This window comes from Chionomys nivalis, chromosome 6, assembly GCF_950005125.1.
Source record: "Chionomys nivalis chromosome 6, mChiNiv1.1, whole genome shotgun sequence".
Classification (NCBI taxonomy): domain Eukaryota; kingdom Metazoa; phylum Chordata; class Mammalia; order Rodentia; family Cricetidae; genus Chionomys; species Chionomys nivalis.
Window position 1 is genome coordinate 19,624,669 of NC_080091.1, and position 18,431 is coordinate 19,643,099.

Here is an 18,431-nt window from a genome sequence, read left to right on the forward strand (position 1 = left end):
AACACCAATTTCTGGAGCCCCTACATGCTATAGTGATGCAAATAAATCAGGAAAGGCAAGCTACAAGTGAGAAATTTTTTTAAAATATTTATTTATTATGTATACAATATTCTGTCTGTGTGTATGTCTGCAGGCCAGAAGAGGACACCAGACCTTACTACAGATGGTTGTGAGCCACCATGTGGTTGCCGGGAATTGAACTCAGGACCTTTGGAAGAGCAGGCAATGCTCTTAACCTCAGAGCCATCTCTCCAGCCTGTGGTGCGCAACTCCGCCAGCAGAGAAGACTACCACAACAGGATTCTTCTTGGAACGTACTTTATTGGAGCGCAGAAGACTGAAGTTCAGATGGAGGCGAAAAGACCCCGAGCCTGACCACCCAGAGCCCGACCGCGCAGGGAATATATACAGTGCCTGGTCCGCCTATGATGTGTCACTGCTTGATTGGCTCAGACCACACTGAGGCGATCGTGTGAGCAAGTGATAGGTGGGAATCAAACCACTCTTGGGCCAGAGGCGAGCGTGCGCAGAAGTTGTTTACCAACTAGAGACAATTAGCAAATGGCCGCAACAGGCTTAGTGCCAGACCCTGAGAACATGGTGGCGCCATGGTGCGCTACACCAGCCCAAGTGAGAAAATTTAAGGAAAGTGGATCTAAGCACTTACGATTCTGTCCAAAAGTCAGAAGCATGCTTATTCTCATGCTTCTAATGAATTTTATGGAAACTTTCAATATAGTTATTGATTTGCAATATGCAGAAAGAGTTGTTTTGCATATTGAAATCACTAAATTTATACCAGATAACAAAGAATTCACTTTACTATTTATTCAATTACAAGAAATAATCCAGAACAGGAATCACCCAATGTACGTAATACGCATCCAATCCCATATGGTTCTGCCAGATCTTCTAGCGCAAGGCAATGAAGAAATTGATCAGCTATTGATTGGAAATGTATTGGAAGCCTCAGAATTTTATTTAAAAAAAAAAAAAACATCATGTCAATAGCAAAGGTTTTTAAAGAGACTTTTCCATCACATGATAACAAGCCAAGGAAATTATAAGGAAATGACCTTGTTTTATACAGCTAAATATCACTAGCTGAAGGAAGTAACCCAAAGAGTACTTAAATGAGTAAAATCTGGCAAATGGATGTGTTCCATTTTGTAGAATTTGGGAAACTAAAATATATACGCCACACTGTTGTAGGGGTTTCCTGTCCTACCCAGTTCCTGCAATCGTTAAGTCCCAAAGAAATCACACAGAGGTTTACATTAGTTATAAACTGATTGACCCATTATCTCAGGCTTCTTATTAACTCTTATAACTTATATTAGCCCATTATTCTTGTCTATGCTAGCCACATAGCTCGGTACCTTATTGCTTCTTCTGTGGCTGGGTCAGGATTGCAGAAAATGAGCTTTCCTCTTCCCAGGATTCTGCTTTTCTCATGGACCCACCTCTACTTCCTGTCTGGTTGTCCTGCCTATAATTCCTGCCTGTCTGCTGGTCAATCAGCTTTTATTTAAAATATAACTGAAGAATACAGACCATTGACCCACATCACCACACCATTGATACCTATCCAGGTTTTCAATGGACAATGCTTTGAGTTCAGAAAAGGCTGATTCAGTAATCACACATTTGCTAGAAGTTATGGTCATCATGGGTATACCTGTACAAATAAAGACAGACAGAACTCCAGCATATGCCTCTAAGAAAATGAAACAGGTTTTTTTTTTTTGCTTATTATAAAATAAAGCATTACAAGTATACCACACATTATTCTTCCTTCCTTTCTTTCTTTCTTTCTTTCTTTCTTTTTTTCTTTCTTTCTTTCTTTCTTTTGTTTTGTGTTTTGTTTTTTGAGACAGGATTTATCTGTGTAGCTTTAGTGCCTGTCCTGGAACTAGCTCTTGTAGACCAGGCTGGCCTCGAATTCACAGAGATCCGCCTGCCTCTGTCCCTTCATGCTGGGATTAAAGGTGTGTGACACCATCGCCTGGCTTTATACCACACAATTCTACAAGGCAGGTAGTTATATGAGGGAAGTCAGCTCCTACCCTGGCTTCCCCTAGTGACGGACCTAGAAGTGTAAGCTGAAGGAAATATTTTCCTCCCCAAGTTATCTTTAGTAATGGTATTTATCACAGCAGAAAACAAACAAAGATATGTGGCATGCTCCTTAGTCACTAAGCTGTCCTCCTGGGATCTCTACCAGAAAGTCCCAGACAATGCTTTGCTTTGCTTTTCTGGTTTTCAGATTGAATCCCAATTTCTGTCTCTGGGTTTTTACTATTCATGCTAAATTTGGCAGCAATGTTTGGGGTGTTCCAAGTACATTATTATTAGAGAAAACCTTGTTTCTAGAAATGCCTTGTTTACAACCCCTTTTAAAGTGACCTTATTTGCCACAATTATAACATTTGACATTTTGATTTTTCCTCAAACCTCTAGAAATCACCTCTTCTATACATACATCGTCATGGCCATTAAATTGAATGTCAATTGTATCTTAAATTCATTCTTTCAAAGGGGCTGACCTTGCCTTTAATGGCCTTTTGCATAGAGAATTGGCATTTTCAAGAGCCAGAGATTCAATTATTTTTTGTTTATTGTCTGAATTTGGTACCATTTTATTTATTGATGAAGTCAATCTTTGTAAGAAATATTTAAAGGCTTCCTGTATAACTTTAGTAAATGACTCAATTTTCTTTCCTATTTCTCCAATTTTGTCCCAACCATTCAAAGCTGCTGCATGGCATAAATCCAGGGTGTGATCATATACAACTTGCCTTTCTATAGTAGCGTAATATCCTCCAAGAATTTGATTTTGGGAGATATTCCTACCTCTAGCTTTACTCTGTTGTTCAATAATGTTAGCCTCTTCTCTGAACCAGGTACTCCATTGTAATTGTGAACTAGGCTCTAAAACAACTAAATATATCTAGTCTTTAGGAATAGTTACATTACAAACTGACCACAAGTTTAATATTTGCTTCACAAAAGATAAATGCATGCCATATGAGAGTATGGCTTCCTTGAATCTCTTTAAATCTAACAATGTCACAGGAGTCTAGCTAGTTGTAATAGATCCCCTGCCATTTGGAAATTTCTGTAAGGTTATTGAATATATTAAGGTTGGCTGTCTGACAACCTTAGGCTGCTTCTATGTATTCTTACAATGCAACGCTGAAATGGATGGCCATTAAATTCCTCTGTCTGGATTTGAACATCTCTGTGATCTGTTTCATTAGGTTTTGCTAAGGCTTATATCTTAGCACTCAGATTAATCAACTTTTTGGTAATAAAACAAAAATCATAGTGCTGATAATATTTACAATCACATAAATTCCATCTAAATTAGATATCCTCTTGTTTAATCGTTCCGTTTTCAAACTGTCTGGCATATTATCATACAGAGACCAAATCCCTCCATTGTAATGGTTTTCCCCAGTTTTAAAGCGAGGAAGAACCCTCTCTGTTAACTAATCCCTCCCTTTAAGAATTCTCAATTGTCTTAGCAAATCCACAGACAGTGTTGATGAAGATGTGGGCCTTATTGCTGCTGCATAGAACAGTAAAACCTGACTAGATTTCAAGGTAGCTAACTAGTTTGGCAGTAGCCCAAGAAGAAGGTTTAGGAAGAGCTCACAGTCCATGGTGGAGAGAGAGAGAGAGCTGTCTGGGAAATGTTCTAAAAAAAAAAGCACTTGTGGCAGGGGGCTGCCTGAAGGCAGAACCATTCAGTCTAGGGCAAGAAAGTCCTGTGGCATTGGAGCCCAGGTGCTTCTGGAGTTTGGGTGGCAGCTGGAGACTGTTTCAAAGAGGCTACCACAGGAAAATTCCAAATTTTGTCAGAGGCTGGGGGTGGGGATGGAAGGAAAGCCTAACTGAGTGGGGCTGAGTGGGGCTGGAGATCCACATGCAGCTCTGCTGGGAGCCCCATGCGCAACACTGACCTCTGCTGGTGGCTAAAAAGCCACAGGCAAATCACTTTTTCATGAATTTGTACCGTTTATGTGCCAAATGTTGCACAAATAATAAAAAGCCAGAAACAGATATTGGGGTTCAACCTGAAGATCAGAGAAAACAAAGCAGCCAAGACACTAGAGAGCTCTTACCTCTATGAATTCAGACTGAAGGAGAGCAAGTTCCTGTCTCATTCCACCTTATATTCTTCTCTAGTGCCGGGATTAAAGGGTGTGCACCACCACCCCCTACCTCTATGCCTAACTGTTGTGGCTTCTGGGCTTAAAGATGTGTGCCATCCCTTGCCTGGCCTGTATGGCTGACTAGTGTGGCTATTTTGCATTCTAATCTCTGCAAGATTTATTTATTAAAATACAAATGAAATATCATTACAATGATCCTTTAACCCCTTTAAAATTTGCTGCATTTGACATTTAAAATGTTTAAGTTTTCTGCAGTGCACCACGTCCATACCTATCAGCAACCTTTGAAGTCTCGAAAAGGAAAATGGGGACCCACAACAATGTTTCCACCAGGACTATGATAACACCACTAAGCTGAAAAACACCACCTAAAGATCGGCTTTTGGCTACAATATGCTCAGAACAATTTTGAGGTAGATATTTGAGATGGTCCAGCCTCACAGACTATTCAAGCCAGGACTTGAAACAAGCCCTGCCCTTTCCCATTAAACAGAGACTGGACAACAAATGATACAGCTAGCTCTCCCAGGACTTGACAATTATCCTAATTTTGTTTAGGGTCCCCTAAATATGCTTTTGACCCCAGACAGCAGGAAGTAACCTTAAGAACATGGTACTCACATTTCCAAGAGGTGGGGTGGGTGGTTTTTGTGGTTCAATGGGTTATGGATATTTGTCATCATTTTGGGGGTGGTTAGTTACCAGTTGTTATTCAGTAATGGTCAGGGAAAAACTGAACAAAGGAGATTAGATTCAAGAATCTTCTTTTGGAAAGACAAGGGGGATATAAGTATGATAGAATTAAAGGGCAGATTATTAAACCTATTTTTTGAACAAAAACACAGCTATTAATCTTCAATATTTTGCATTGGTATGGATTTTTGTATATTGACACAAAATTGAGGTTATTTTGGGGAACATACTATACATACATTTCAACTCTTGTTCAAATTATTTTACCTCTATAACATTTAACATTTAGCAATGTAATACAATTTTCTAGTCCTTGAAAGTTATTATTACAAACTACTTTTTTAGATTCTTTTTTTTAATTTTTTATTGGAAAAAAAATTTCTGCCTCCTCCCAGCCTCCCATTTCCCTCCCCCTCCCCCCACTCTTTTCCCCCTCCCTCTCCAGTCCGAAGAGCAGTCAGGGTTCCCCGCACTGTGGAAAGTCCAAGGTCCTCCCCCCTCCATCTAGGTCTAGGAAGGTGAGCATTCAAACTGACTAGGCTCCCAAAAAGCCAGAACATGAAGTAGGATCAAAACCCAGTGCCATTGTCCTTGACTTCTCATCAGCCCTCATTGTCCGCCGTGTTCAGAGAGTCCGGTTTTATCCTATGCTTTTTCGGTTCCAGTCCAGCTGGCCTTGGTGAGCTCCCAATAGATCAGTCCTTCTGTCTCAGTGGGTGGGTGCACCCCTCGCCGTCCTGACTTCCTTGCTCATGTTCTCCCTCCTTTGGACCTTGGGAGCTCATTCTGGTGCTCCAATGTGGGTCTCTGTCTCTATCTCCATCCATCGCCAGATGAAGGTTCTATGGTGATATGCAAGATATTCGTCAGTATGGCTATAGGATAGGGCCATTTCAGGTTCCTTATCCTCAGCTGCCCAAGGAACTAACTAGGGACATCCCTCTGGGCACCTGGGAGCCCCTCTAGGTTCAAGTCTCTTGCCAACCCTAAGATGGCTCCCTTAATTAGGATATATGCTTCCCTGTTCCCATATCCATCCTTCCTTTATCCCTACCATCCCAATTCCCCAAGTTCCCCCAACCCCCCTTCTCACTTTTCTCTCCCCATCTCCCCTTACCTCTATCCCACCCCACCCCCAAGATCCCAATTTTTTGCCCGGCAATCTTGTCTACTTCCCATATCCAGGAGGATAACTATATGTTTTTCTTTGGGTTCACCTTCTTATTGAGCTTCTTTAGGATCACAAATTATAGACTCAATGTCCTTTATTTACGGCTAGAAAGCAATTATGAGTGAGTACATCCCATGTTCATCTTTTTGGGTCTGGGACACCTCACTCAGGATAGTGTTTTCTATTTCCATCCATTTGTATGCAAAATTCAAGAAGTCATTGTTTTTTACCGCTGAGTAGTACTCTAATATGTATATATTCCACACTTTCTTTATCCATTCTTCCATTGAAGGGCATCTAGGTTGTTTCCAGGTTCTGGCTATTACAAATAATGCTGCTATGAACATAGTTGAACAAATGCTTTTGTAATATGATAGGGCATCTCTTGGGTATATTCCCAAGAGTGGTATTGCTGGGTCCTGGGGTAGGTTGATCCCGATTTTCCTGAGAAACCGCCACACTGATTTCCAAAGTGGTTGGACAAGTTTGCATTCCCACCAGCAATGGATGAGGATACCCCTTCCTCCACAATCTCTCCAGCAAAGGCTATCATTGGTGTTTTTGATTTTAGCCATTTGACAGGTGTAAAATGATATCTCAAAGTTGTTTTGATTTGCATTTCCCTGATCGCTAAGGAGGTTGAGCATGACCTTAAGTGTCTTTTGGCCATTTGAATTTCTTCTGTTGAGAATTCTCTGTTCAGTTCAGTGCCCCATTTTTTAATTGGGTTAATTAGCATTTAAAACTATTTAGGATAATAAAGAAATGCAGGTTAGTAGTTAGTCACTTATTACAATCAAACTTGTAGTAGGAGTTCGTGTGGGTGTTCCTGGCTTTCCAGAGTCCTGAAATAGCCACACAGAAACTATATTAATTAAATCACTGCTTGTTCCGTTAGCTCTAGCTTCTCATTGGCTAACTTTTATGTCTTAATTTAACCCATTTCTATTAAGCTGTGTATTGTTACAAGGCTGTGGCTTACCAGGTAAAGTTCCAGCATCTGACTTGGGCGGGGCTACATGGCTTCTCCCTGACTCCACCTCCTTTCTTCCAGCATTTAGTTTAGTTGTCCCTGTCTAGCTCTGCTCTACCCTATCACAGGCCTAAGACAGTTTCTTTATTAACCAATGGTTTTCACAGCATACAGAGGAGAATCCCACATCACAAATTGGTAACCATATGTTAGGTATGTTTTCAAGGTCAAATGGAGATATATTTTAGATAAACAGGTCATCTTCAAACCTTTCAGAGATCTATAGAATATGGCATTTAGGCATTTAAGATGTTTTAATAACATAAAGTTCTTCTTTTATGACAATGAAACATATCTGCTCCTGGTAGCACCAATCTATTTTAGAGAAGATGATGGGCATCTAAGAAACTCTACATGGAGTTTACTTCCTTTGTGGCAAAAGTTAGCCACTGAGCAAGAAACTGCCCTTGCCTCAACTTCTGACAGTGTCCTGTCCTAATTAGACAAACAGGCCACAAAAGAAAGTGATTGCCGAACTTTGCCAAGACAAGGTAAGACAGCCCTTCAGAATATCTTGTTTCACAGAAAAGTCTGTCAGATAATCTAGACCTGTAGGTCAAAGATGGATGCCTCAGAGGAACCTTGGGTAACTGTCCAGGCAGTCAGCTGTCTCTGTCATTGCTCACATTTTTTTGGAAGTTGCTTTTTCACTTTTCCTGCTTCCTTGGGTAATAATATTTCCCTTTTGGGTCTCTGATGGAGTTGAAGACTAGATAGTTATAGTTTTCCTTGTTAAAAGTTCAGAAATGAATCTCACAAAAGAGATATAAAGTGTTTAATAGTCATAAAAGGTAGTTCTGAGTTGGTAATATAAGTTAGGATATAAAGTGAATTAGTACAACACTTTGAATTCACCAAGATAGGATAGACAATGGAGTATTTTCTCTGAATTTGTCAAGTGCATATGGATTAGACATTGTTAATGTAATTATTGCTTTATATGTTTGTATATAGTTGTTGTGTTTATTGTATAATGTTTCTCTATGTTAGTTAAAACCTTCACTTTTGTTCAGACACAAAGGGGGAAATGTGTGATATTCTGTTTGTGTTCTGACAAATAAAGCTTGCCTGGAGGTCAGAGACCAGAGGTAGCCACTAGTTAACCATAGAAGCTGGATTGTGGAGGCACACACTTTTAACCCCAACACTCAGGAGCTGGAGACAGGAAGTGATAAGATGGGGTGTAGACAGGATCTTGGGCATTTCAGATGTGGCACGAGAGAGTTAGGAAGCAACTGGAGGCTATTCCTGATTCTCTGGTCTTCCAGGTGTCTACTGTGATATCTGACTCCTAGTTTTTATTGATTAAGATTATTTAGACTAATGTTTCTCTCCACTGTTTCCATAGCTATGTTGAGGCAAAGACCAGTCAGAACAATATGGCAGAATGTAAGCAGAGACTTCACCTTGGTCTCTTAGCAGCTCAGACCTGAATAATCACACAGAAACTCTATTAGTTACAACAATGCTTGGCCAACAGCTCAGGCATATTTCTAGCTAGCTCTTATATCTTAAATTAACCCATTTCTATTATTTTGTATCTTACCACGAGGCTTGTGGTTTGTTACCTCTTGCTTCTTTGGCAGCTACATGGTGTCTGCCTCCCTCGGCAGCTACATGACATCTCTTTGACTCTGCCTATTCTCTCTCTATATCTCTTCCAACCTGGCTATATTCTACCCTTCCATAGGCCAAAGCAGCCTTATTCATTAACCAATAAAAGCAACACATATACAGAAAGACATCCTATATAAGTATGTTCATAGTGGTAAAGAAGGAGAGAGACAGAGAAAGACAGAAAGACAGAGACAAAGACAGACAGAGAGACCAGAAATAATATATAATTTTCAAAACCATGCCCTGAGTACCCTACTTCTGCCAACTAGACCCCACCTTCCATATTCCATCAGATCAAAATAATCTATTTACATTTTTGATCCATCAATAGACAGACCGATGATCTAATTTCACACTTGGAGACAAACACTAGATTTCTTTCAGTCCAATCCAGTTGACACTACTGCCTAGCAGTGATGACACACACCTTTAATCCCAGCACTCAGGAGGCAGAGACAGGCAGATTTCTGTGAGATCAAGGCCATACATAGAGAGTTCAAGGACAGCCATAGAAAGACCTTGTCTCAAAAAAATTCAGTCCCACATCAAACACCACAATAGTCACAAATTTAATTCAAACATAATAAGTAATACAAGTATCATTTAAAGAGGAGAAATTTTGAAAAAATAGTCTCCAAAATGTATTTTGATTTCACCAAACCTCTACTGTGTTCCATATATGAGGGGGAAAGTCTTTTGCTGTTTCCCAAGTTATGAACACTAGGTACAGAGCTCCTTCTAGAACGCAGTATACCAGAGAGTCTTTTTCTGAATCTTATCCACTGTGTGCAGATAAGCAGTGTTTTATTGACCATTGTGTGTTTACACACTTGAGAATGTCAAGAAAATCCAACCTCCTCAAGTTTACAGTTTTCAGATTATGAAATCATGTGGTATTCTTGGTGTGTCTGAGAGGTTTTGGATTTCTCCAAAATTAGAATCACAGTGAATCTTGTTAATGAAACAGTAAAAGAACAGAAAATAATTAACTGTCATGTAATTATCACTTGGACATTCCATGTAACATGCATGATAAAGGCTAAGAGTGGTTTTGAATTCGAGACAATGAGGTTTTGTTCATATCCTTTAGCTCTGTGTTCAACAAAGTAATTGAGGCATAGGATAGTGTAATAGGATTACTGGTGTTGGTTAAATGATAGAAGGGTCCCTTTTATTATCCTTCAGCTGAAAGGAAGCTATGGAACACATGAAGATTTGAGATTGTCCTTATTTATCTTTTACTTATTATGAAAGATACTCAAATAAAAAAAAGACAGGGTTTATTATATGCTTTAAAGCTACCAGAGAAACAAAAGTACAACCTGCCCCCCTCCCCACCAAAACAAAAGAAAGCAAACAACACCAAAGTAAAACCCGAGTAGCAGGTTAAGAAAAGATTACAGAGAAATTGCCTAATTTGTTGTAACCTAATGAAGAAATAACTAATTGTTATAGTTTGCAAGTTTGAGTCTTGACTTTCCTGCATGACAGCTGCTATTGAGAGCCTCCTGCCATTCTGGTTCAAGGAATGCATGGAAGTGACATTCGTGACCTAGTAGCCAAGACACAGATGGAAACCAATACTGTTTGAACACTGGAAAAACCAATAACATTCCCTCTTTGACCTGTTCTTGACCACGTTGTAATTTCTATATTGCCTGAAAGATTTTTGTTGGGATTTATAAACTGTAGAGGAAAAATAGGGAATCAGAGAATGCAAAAGAATCAAAAGTTCTGAAAGAAGTCAACAGAGTGTCTTTCCCCTTACCCCCTCAAATCAAAAAGTCATAGTACTCCATGCATTTCTTTCAAGCTCTGCACTGCTGGGAACTGGTCCTCCAGTCTAATGAATGAACATGCAGAATACAAGACTAGGGAGGGTCTGTGTGCTAATAATGAATGTACAGAATGCAAGACTGGGGTCTATGTGCTAATGATGAACATGCAGAATATAAGACTGGGGTATATGTACTAATGATGGACATGCAGAATGAAGACTGTGGTCTATGTACTAATGATGGACATGCAGAATGAAGACTGAGGTCTATGTACTAATGATGAACATGCAGAATGAAGACTGAGGTCTATGTACTAATGATGAACATGCAAAATGAAGACTGGAGTCTATGTACTAATGATGAACATGCAGAATGAAGACTGAGGTCTATGTGATAATGATGAACATGGAGAGTTAAAATTAAGAACGTGGTCTAAGGTCTGTGGTGGTGCATGCTGTAAGCCCAGCCCTTTGGAGGCAAGGCAGCCAGCCTGTGCTACATAACAACTGTCGCAAAACATCCCCACCACAATAACAATAATAAAACAATAATGATAATGTACACAGTCACTATAAAGAAAAGTAAATAGATTATCTGTAAACACAGATTACCTTGCTCTAAAATTTACATGGAAGAGCATAAATCCTAGAAATTTAGACTAACTCAAATAATTTTTCTGCTAATTTTTTTTTTTGAGTCAGGGTATAACTCAGGCCAGGCTTAGACATCCTGTGAAGCCAAGGATATTCTTGATTTTCCAATCTCCTCCCGCCACCTCCCAAGTACTGGCATTACAGATGCATCACCACACCTGACTCCAAACAGACTTAAATATTATTGTCATACATACAACAACCAAGAAAGTATGATATCAGTGGAGGGATAGACAAATAGAATCAATGAACAGAATAGGATAGAGAATGCAGAAACAGACCTCACATATCCAAGGTTTAAGTCTAAAATGTTCCCCTAAGATTCACATGTTAAAGCTTAGTTAAGCTGATGAGTTATTGAGAGGTGGTTGAATCGTGAAGGACCCTAGCCATCAGTGAATTAGAATTTATTTCTAAGGGCTGGAGAGATGGGTCTGTGGCTGAGAGCACTGGCTATTCTTGCAGAGGACTCAGGTTTAATTCCCAGCACCCACATGGCAGCTCCCAATTAGCTATAACCCCCTCCACAGTATCCAAGTCCCTCACACATATAGGCAAAACACCAATGCACATAAAATAAAAATAAATAAGTCATTTTAAAAGTTTCTAAAATCCATTTCTGAATTCATATCAGAATGGGCCATTAGCAGAGGACCTGGCTGAAGAAAACAATTCTTTCCCTTCCTCAGATAGTTCTGCCTTCAGACAACGTATGCCATTATCCTCTCTTGTTCCTACTGCCACTTTAAATCTCTTCCTCTTTCTCTGGTCACCTTCTTTACCCCCCATGCCCTCATACATGTTTGTATAGGTACACACACACACACACACAATTGGATCTAGAATCCACATAGGAGAGAAAGCACATGATGTTGTTTCTCTAAATCCAGCTTATTTTAAATTACAATGACACTCCCTTCCATGAATTTCCTCTCAAATGTAATAATTCCATTCTTCTTTATAGCTGAATAAATTTTCATTGACAAAGGTATGTGTACCACATGTTCTTTACCCATTCATTCATCTGTTGTTGATGGATGTCTACACTGCTTCCAGATCTTGCTGTCATGAATACTGCAGCAATAAGCAAAAAGTGTGCGTGTCTCTGCAGTGTGCTGATTTAGAGTCCTTTGGGAACATTCTCAGGAGAGGGACAGTTGAATCACATGTAATCTAATTTTTAGTTTTTGGAGCAAACTCTTTACTGATTTGCACAGTGGCTGCCCTGGTTTACATTTCCAGCAGCAGTACATAAGGATTTCCCCTTCTCTTTGTTGTTGAACAAATGAGATGGATTCTCCACATCATTTTAACCTGAATTTCCTTGATGACCAAGGATGTTGAGTCCTTTCTCAAGAGTATTTTGGCCATGTGTGTTTTCTTGTTGTTCTGTATCTCATTCATCCCAGGCTGGCCTTGAGCTTCAAGCTTTCTGTGTAGTTGGAAATGATGTGAGATCTCTAATCCTCCTTCCTCCAGCATTCGAGTGCCAGGATAGTCCTGTGTCAACACGGCGCTTTTATATGGCGATTGGGATCAAACCCAGGTTGCTCTTCTGTGTTTATGTTGGAGAAGTCTTTCACCTCATTAGTTAGGTTTATTTCTAGGTGTTTTTGAAGCAGGTGTAAATAGGATTTCCTTTTCTGTCTGAGGAAGTTAGTTACTGGTATATAGAAAAGCTACTGATTTTTGGCTTTGTGGTTGCCTAGTTTACTGAAAGTGTTAATTAAGTCTGAGAACATAAGATCATGTATCTACAAATAGATAATTTGGTTTCTTCCTTTCCTATTTCTATTACCCTTACTTATTTTATTTCTTAGCTTAGGTAAATGGAGACTGAAAACATTTTTTTATATCTTAGTTTAAGTATATATTGGATGATGTAAAAAAAAGGATTGGGCATTAATATTGTGTATTAACTAATTCAGGTTACCTTGGAAGTTTTTAAAGTTTTTGACTGAATTCTAAAAGTTGCCATGGCCTATGATTTGGTGCCAAAACAAGAACCAAAAACTCTAAGTCTTATTCCAGGACCTAATTTCATAGCGTTCTCAATTTTCTTCAACAATTTGCTTTTGCGCTTATAAAATGTTACTAATAATTTTAGACAGCGCAGTACTTTCCTCAAGAGAGCATCATGATTTGAGTGCAATTAAGTAATTCTATGCTTTCAACCATAAACTTCTATATTATGTTCGCTAGTGTGGGAGCCATGCAGCACAGTTTCAGACCAGTATATAAGCTTGCCCAATGGGTCTCCAGATGAGGCAAAGCCCATGAGGACAATCTCACTTGACACGGACCAGGGTGCTGAGACCGTGTGGCCTGCACACGCTCTTCTCTCTCAGAATATTGATGAGTCTCTTCCGGTTTTTCATGTTATTTGTCAGTCACATATGGAACAGATGTGATCATTTCCAAAAACACCATTTTTTTCCTCAAATATTTTCCCCTAAAATTCTTTGGGAGCTGATGCTTCTCAGGTTTCTTGTCTGGGGATGCCAGCTGTCACTCCAGACCCCGGGAGCTGTCCTGGTTCAGTGCTGACAGGATCAGAGGCAGATCACTGCTATTTCTGTAAATATGCTTTGAACAGGATTATTATTCTTGAAAATGTGTGCCTATGTCAATCAACATTTAGTTTTGTTAAGACAGGATGTGCCTGGCTTGATATTCAGCCAAGCTAACAAAATGGTAAGTGTTGTTTTTGGTTTCAAGATGTTTTGATATACAAGTTGGGGGATAAACATATTTGATATACTTGTTTTTGCTAGAGGTTAACATTGGGGGTTGAGAAAAACTTGTTTGTTCATATGGAAAACACATGCTTGCTTTTGATGTATAAATAAAGGTGACTGGAGCTACTCAGGGCTGGCCACTTGTGTGAAACTCATTCAGTGATCAAACAATTCTTTTCTTTGCATTGACGCCCTTTCTGATCTCAGGACCTAAACCCAGGCTGCCATGGGACCATGGCACACTAGAGTAAAACACAGTATTGAAGCCAATTATTTCCTAAAAGTGATTTATTTTAGAATTATCAATTCATTTAGAAATTTTATGAAATGGCGATTAAGCTGAAATTAACTCAGTTAAAAATAATAGTCATTAGGGGCCATCGGAATAGCTCAGCTGGTTAACGTGCTTGCTGTCAAGCCTGATGACCTGAGCTCAGTCTCTGCAATCCACGAAAGAAAGGAGAGAATCAGCTCTCAAATGTTGTTTTTGACCTCCACATGCATACCATGACACATGTGTGTGTACAAACACACACAAATAAATTAATTAATAAAAAAAAACAATCTCTCTTAACAATAGACATCACAATGCATCAACATTATTTATTTTGTATTACACGTGTGTGTGTGTGTGTGTGTGTGTGTGTGTGTGTGTGTGTGTGCAATCCACACTATGGCACATGTGTGGAGGCAGGAGAACAACCTGTAGGAGTCAATTCTCCTTCCATGGTGTGGATCACAAGGATGTCTGTGGTCCATGCTGCTACAGGTTGTTACAGGCAGGGAAGCTTCTTTTGTAGTGGTATTGATGACTACAGATTTATAATTGAGAATGAGAGACATTGAAGGCTCTGTGCCACCCCCTGCCCTGAAAAGAAAAGAAAAGAAAAGAAAAGAAAAGAAAAACAGTCCAGACAGAAAGCCATTGAAGAGAGTTCTTAAGAATTGTGATAAAGATGCTGAAGTGTAGCTCTTCACAGTTACTGGCTTCTGGCAGAGAGGTGGGGAAGGACTCCATCACCTTTAATGGGGTGGCCACTGGGAGTTTGACCTTGCTCCAGTGAGTATTGGGCAACACAAACTGGACTTGGGTGTGTTGTTTTCTTTTGGGTGTAGGACACAAGGGTGGGAGGGTGGACCTGAGGGGAATGAGAAGTAAGTGAGATCAAGGTTCATTGTGTCAAATAATCAGTAAAAATATTGTGTTTGGAAAAAAAGATTGAAGGCAAGCAGGCAAAATAAATAAGTAAATAAATAAATAAATAAAACTTTCTTCCTCCATTTTTTTGTCACTCACAGCACTCGGGAAGCAGAGGCAGGCAGACCTCTGTGAGTTTGAGGCCAGCCTGGTCTACAAGAGCTAGTTCCAGGACAGACTCCAAAGCTACGGAGAAACCCTGTCTCAAAAAGCAAAAATAAAACCTAAACAAAAAAAAAAAAAAGAATTCTAGACAGACAAAAACAGAGTCAGTGTCAAGGCAGCCTCTTGCTAACCATCTTTTCTCCAGTGGGCTTTGTTTGCAGGAGGCACAGCTTGACTTTAAGAGAGGCTTCCTGGCTCAGTGTTATTGGCAAAATCTCACAGCTCTTTTAAAAGGTTCTATCACCGAACACTTAAATGGTGTTTATGAGCAGCCAGTACCAGGCTTCTTGGTGCTGCCATGTACCTAGAAACTTCATAGAGTCATGACAATAAATGTGGCTTCTGCCAGTACCTCCACCATGAAGCTAAAGCTTCAAGAATTCCTCAAAAAGCTAAGGAATGGGGTGGAACTAGCTGCCAAATCTGCAGTTTTAATCCTATCCATATCACTCAGCAGATTAAAAACTCTCCTGGTCAGAAAATGATTACAGATACACAATAAAGACAGATTCAGAAAAAAAAAAAGGAAAAAAAAACTCTGAATGGTATGCAATGTATTTAAAAATATACGTAGGCTTGGGAGAGAAAAAAAAGGATAGAGAAAGTCCTTTAAAAAAAAGAAACTGAGTAGTCAGTTATGGAGGTGCATGCCTTTAATCCCATTACTTAGAAGGCAGAGTAAGGCAGATCTCTGTGAGTTCAAGGCCAGCCTGGTATACAGAGTGAGTTCCAGGACTGCCAAAGATACACAGAGGAAACGCTATCTAAAAAAAAAAAAATAATAAAAAAAAATAAAAGAAAAGAAATAGAATAAAAAACCATGTGAAGATGGAAAATACACAGAGAGTCTGGCTACTGTATGTTATTGCACTGTCTTTGTATTGTTTGACTGCTAACGAAGGAACAACAGCTACTAAAAGACATTTGATTATACATGTTGCTGAATTAATCCAATCTATATATTTTGAAAATGCCGACTTCAAAATTTAAGTTAAAAGATATGTTACTTTGGAGAAGAAGTTTTGCTTTTGTTTCCACAGGAAATAAAAGGCTGTGGATTCATTCTTGGTTAAGAGAAATAAGGTTTGATTGAGGAAGACCCCCAAAACATCTCCAATAGGAACAGATGACCAAGATGATCCCATGTTTCAGAGCATCTCCATTGCAGTTTCCTTTGAGTTCTATATCCAAAAAGTTTCAGGACTGCTGGCTTGATCCACTGTCACTGAATACTCCAGTCAGTACTTGACTATAATCCTAAATTTTCTTTGGGTCCTCATAAGAATATCAGTGCCCCCAATCAGCAGGAAGAAGCCTAGAAAGCTATGCCCACATTCAAAAAAAAAAAAAAAAAAAAAGGATTATAGATGTTTGTCTTCATTTAGAGTGTTGGTTACAAGTTGTTATGGATAATGGTCAGAAAAAGGTTAAACAAAGGAGATTAGATTCAGGGTTCTTGTTTTGAAAAGAAAAAAGGGGAAATGCTATGGGATAATGTTCTTGTGCTTGTAAAGACTTGTCACTTTTATTGGTTTAATAAAACGCTGAATGGCCACTAGCCAGGCAGGAAGTATAGGCAGGGCAACCAGATAAAGAGATGTAGTCACCACCCAGACGCAGAGGAAGCAAGATGAGAATGCCTTATTGAGAAACAGTTTATAATTGTTATAAGCCCCTGTGTGTTTATTGGAACTGAATGGCCGTGGGACAGAAACTTCCATCTATACATGGCCTCTTTCTTCATTAATTGTTGCTACGAGTGTGTGTGTGTGTGTGCATATGTATATACATACATATTCCTAAATATAACTTGCTTAGTCTGTGTAATGTTACTTGTCTGTATGTTTCCAGGCTGACCATCTGATTCTGGGTAGCCAGTTGGTGTGCTCTTCCCTGGGGAAGACTATTTCCCCCACTCTCAGCACTCCTCGGTTGCCTGTAGCTCTTTTGTTGAGGGTTGAGGCCTCACGGGCTTTCCCCCAGCCACTTTGGCTTGTCTGGCCTTGAACTCACAAAGATCTGTCTGCCTCTGCCTCCTGAATGCTGGGATTAAGGGTGTGGGTGCCACCAGCCATAGCTGTTAATAAATAAATGTATCAGTTCTATTTTGGAGTTGTATCTAGTCTACAGGGATTATGAAGATCTTGGTGTCTATGAGCATGAAACACTTTGGGGCACCTTAGCATTACTGCACCCCCCCCCCTTCCTGGGAACCAGGACCCTGGTAACCAACCACGCATGCACGGGAGCTTTGAGTACTTTCCATCCCCACTGTAGTCTTTCTTCAATAGACCCGGACCCCGGAACTGGGGTGAGACCACCTGCAGGTGTTCCTCCTTGTAATCGCCATAACATTGACCAAGTAGAGTTAGCTGACCATTGAATGAACTGGTCAAAATAGTTGACAAATGATTTCTGGACTTTCCCTTTGATTCTGTACTACCCCCTCCCTGATTTTGTGGGTTTTCCTTTAAAAGAGCTTGTAATAGACAAAGCAGGGGTCCTTCTCTCGAGGCTGAGGGACCTCTGCCATGGCAGAATAAAAATTCCTCTTGCTATTGCATCAACCGTGCTGAGTGTCTCTTGGGGCGACCTCCTCCTTGGTGGGGCTTTAGGGCCCAACAAGCACACGTTCTTCGGGCCATAAAAATGGTGAAAAGGCTGATGTGGACTGTGTGTTTAGTTGGGTGTCAACCTTTTTCTTCCTAGGCAGATCTCATCCCCCAATAACCTATTGATTACGTTAATCATCTCACTGAGAGCCCAGCTAACAAGACATGAGCCCTATTGAGGGGTTACTTCACATCTAAGCCCTAAAAACTGGTTTTCCAAAATGTCGGAGGAAATCAACTGACGGACAAAGATGTATTTTCATCCATAGTTTTCGGTACCTGGTCATTTGGTCCTCTTGCTTTTGGACCTGAGGCAGGAAAGTCTAAGAGTGGAAAAGTGTTCATCTCATGGCTGCCAGGGTGCAGAGGAAGCAAGAGGCAACAATGGGAGGAAACATAAGTTCTTTCAGGGACTGAAATTTAGTGCCTCTAATGAGGCCCCAGATCCGACAGTTCTTACCACCCTCTCAATAATCAGTTCAATTATGAACCCATCCATGAGTTAATTCACTGAGGAGACTAGAGCATTAATGATTCACTTCCCAGGATCCCACTTCTAAGCCATGCGTTATCAGGTACCAACCGTGTTTTTATG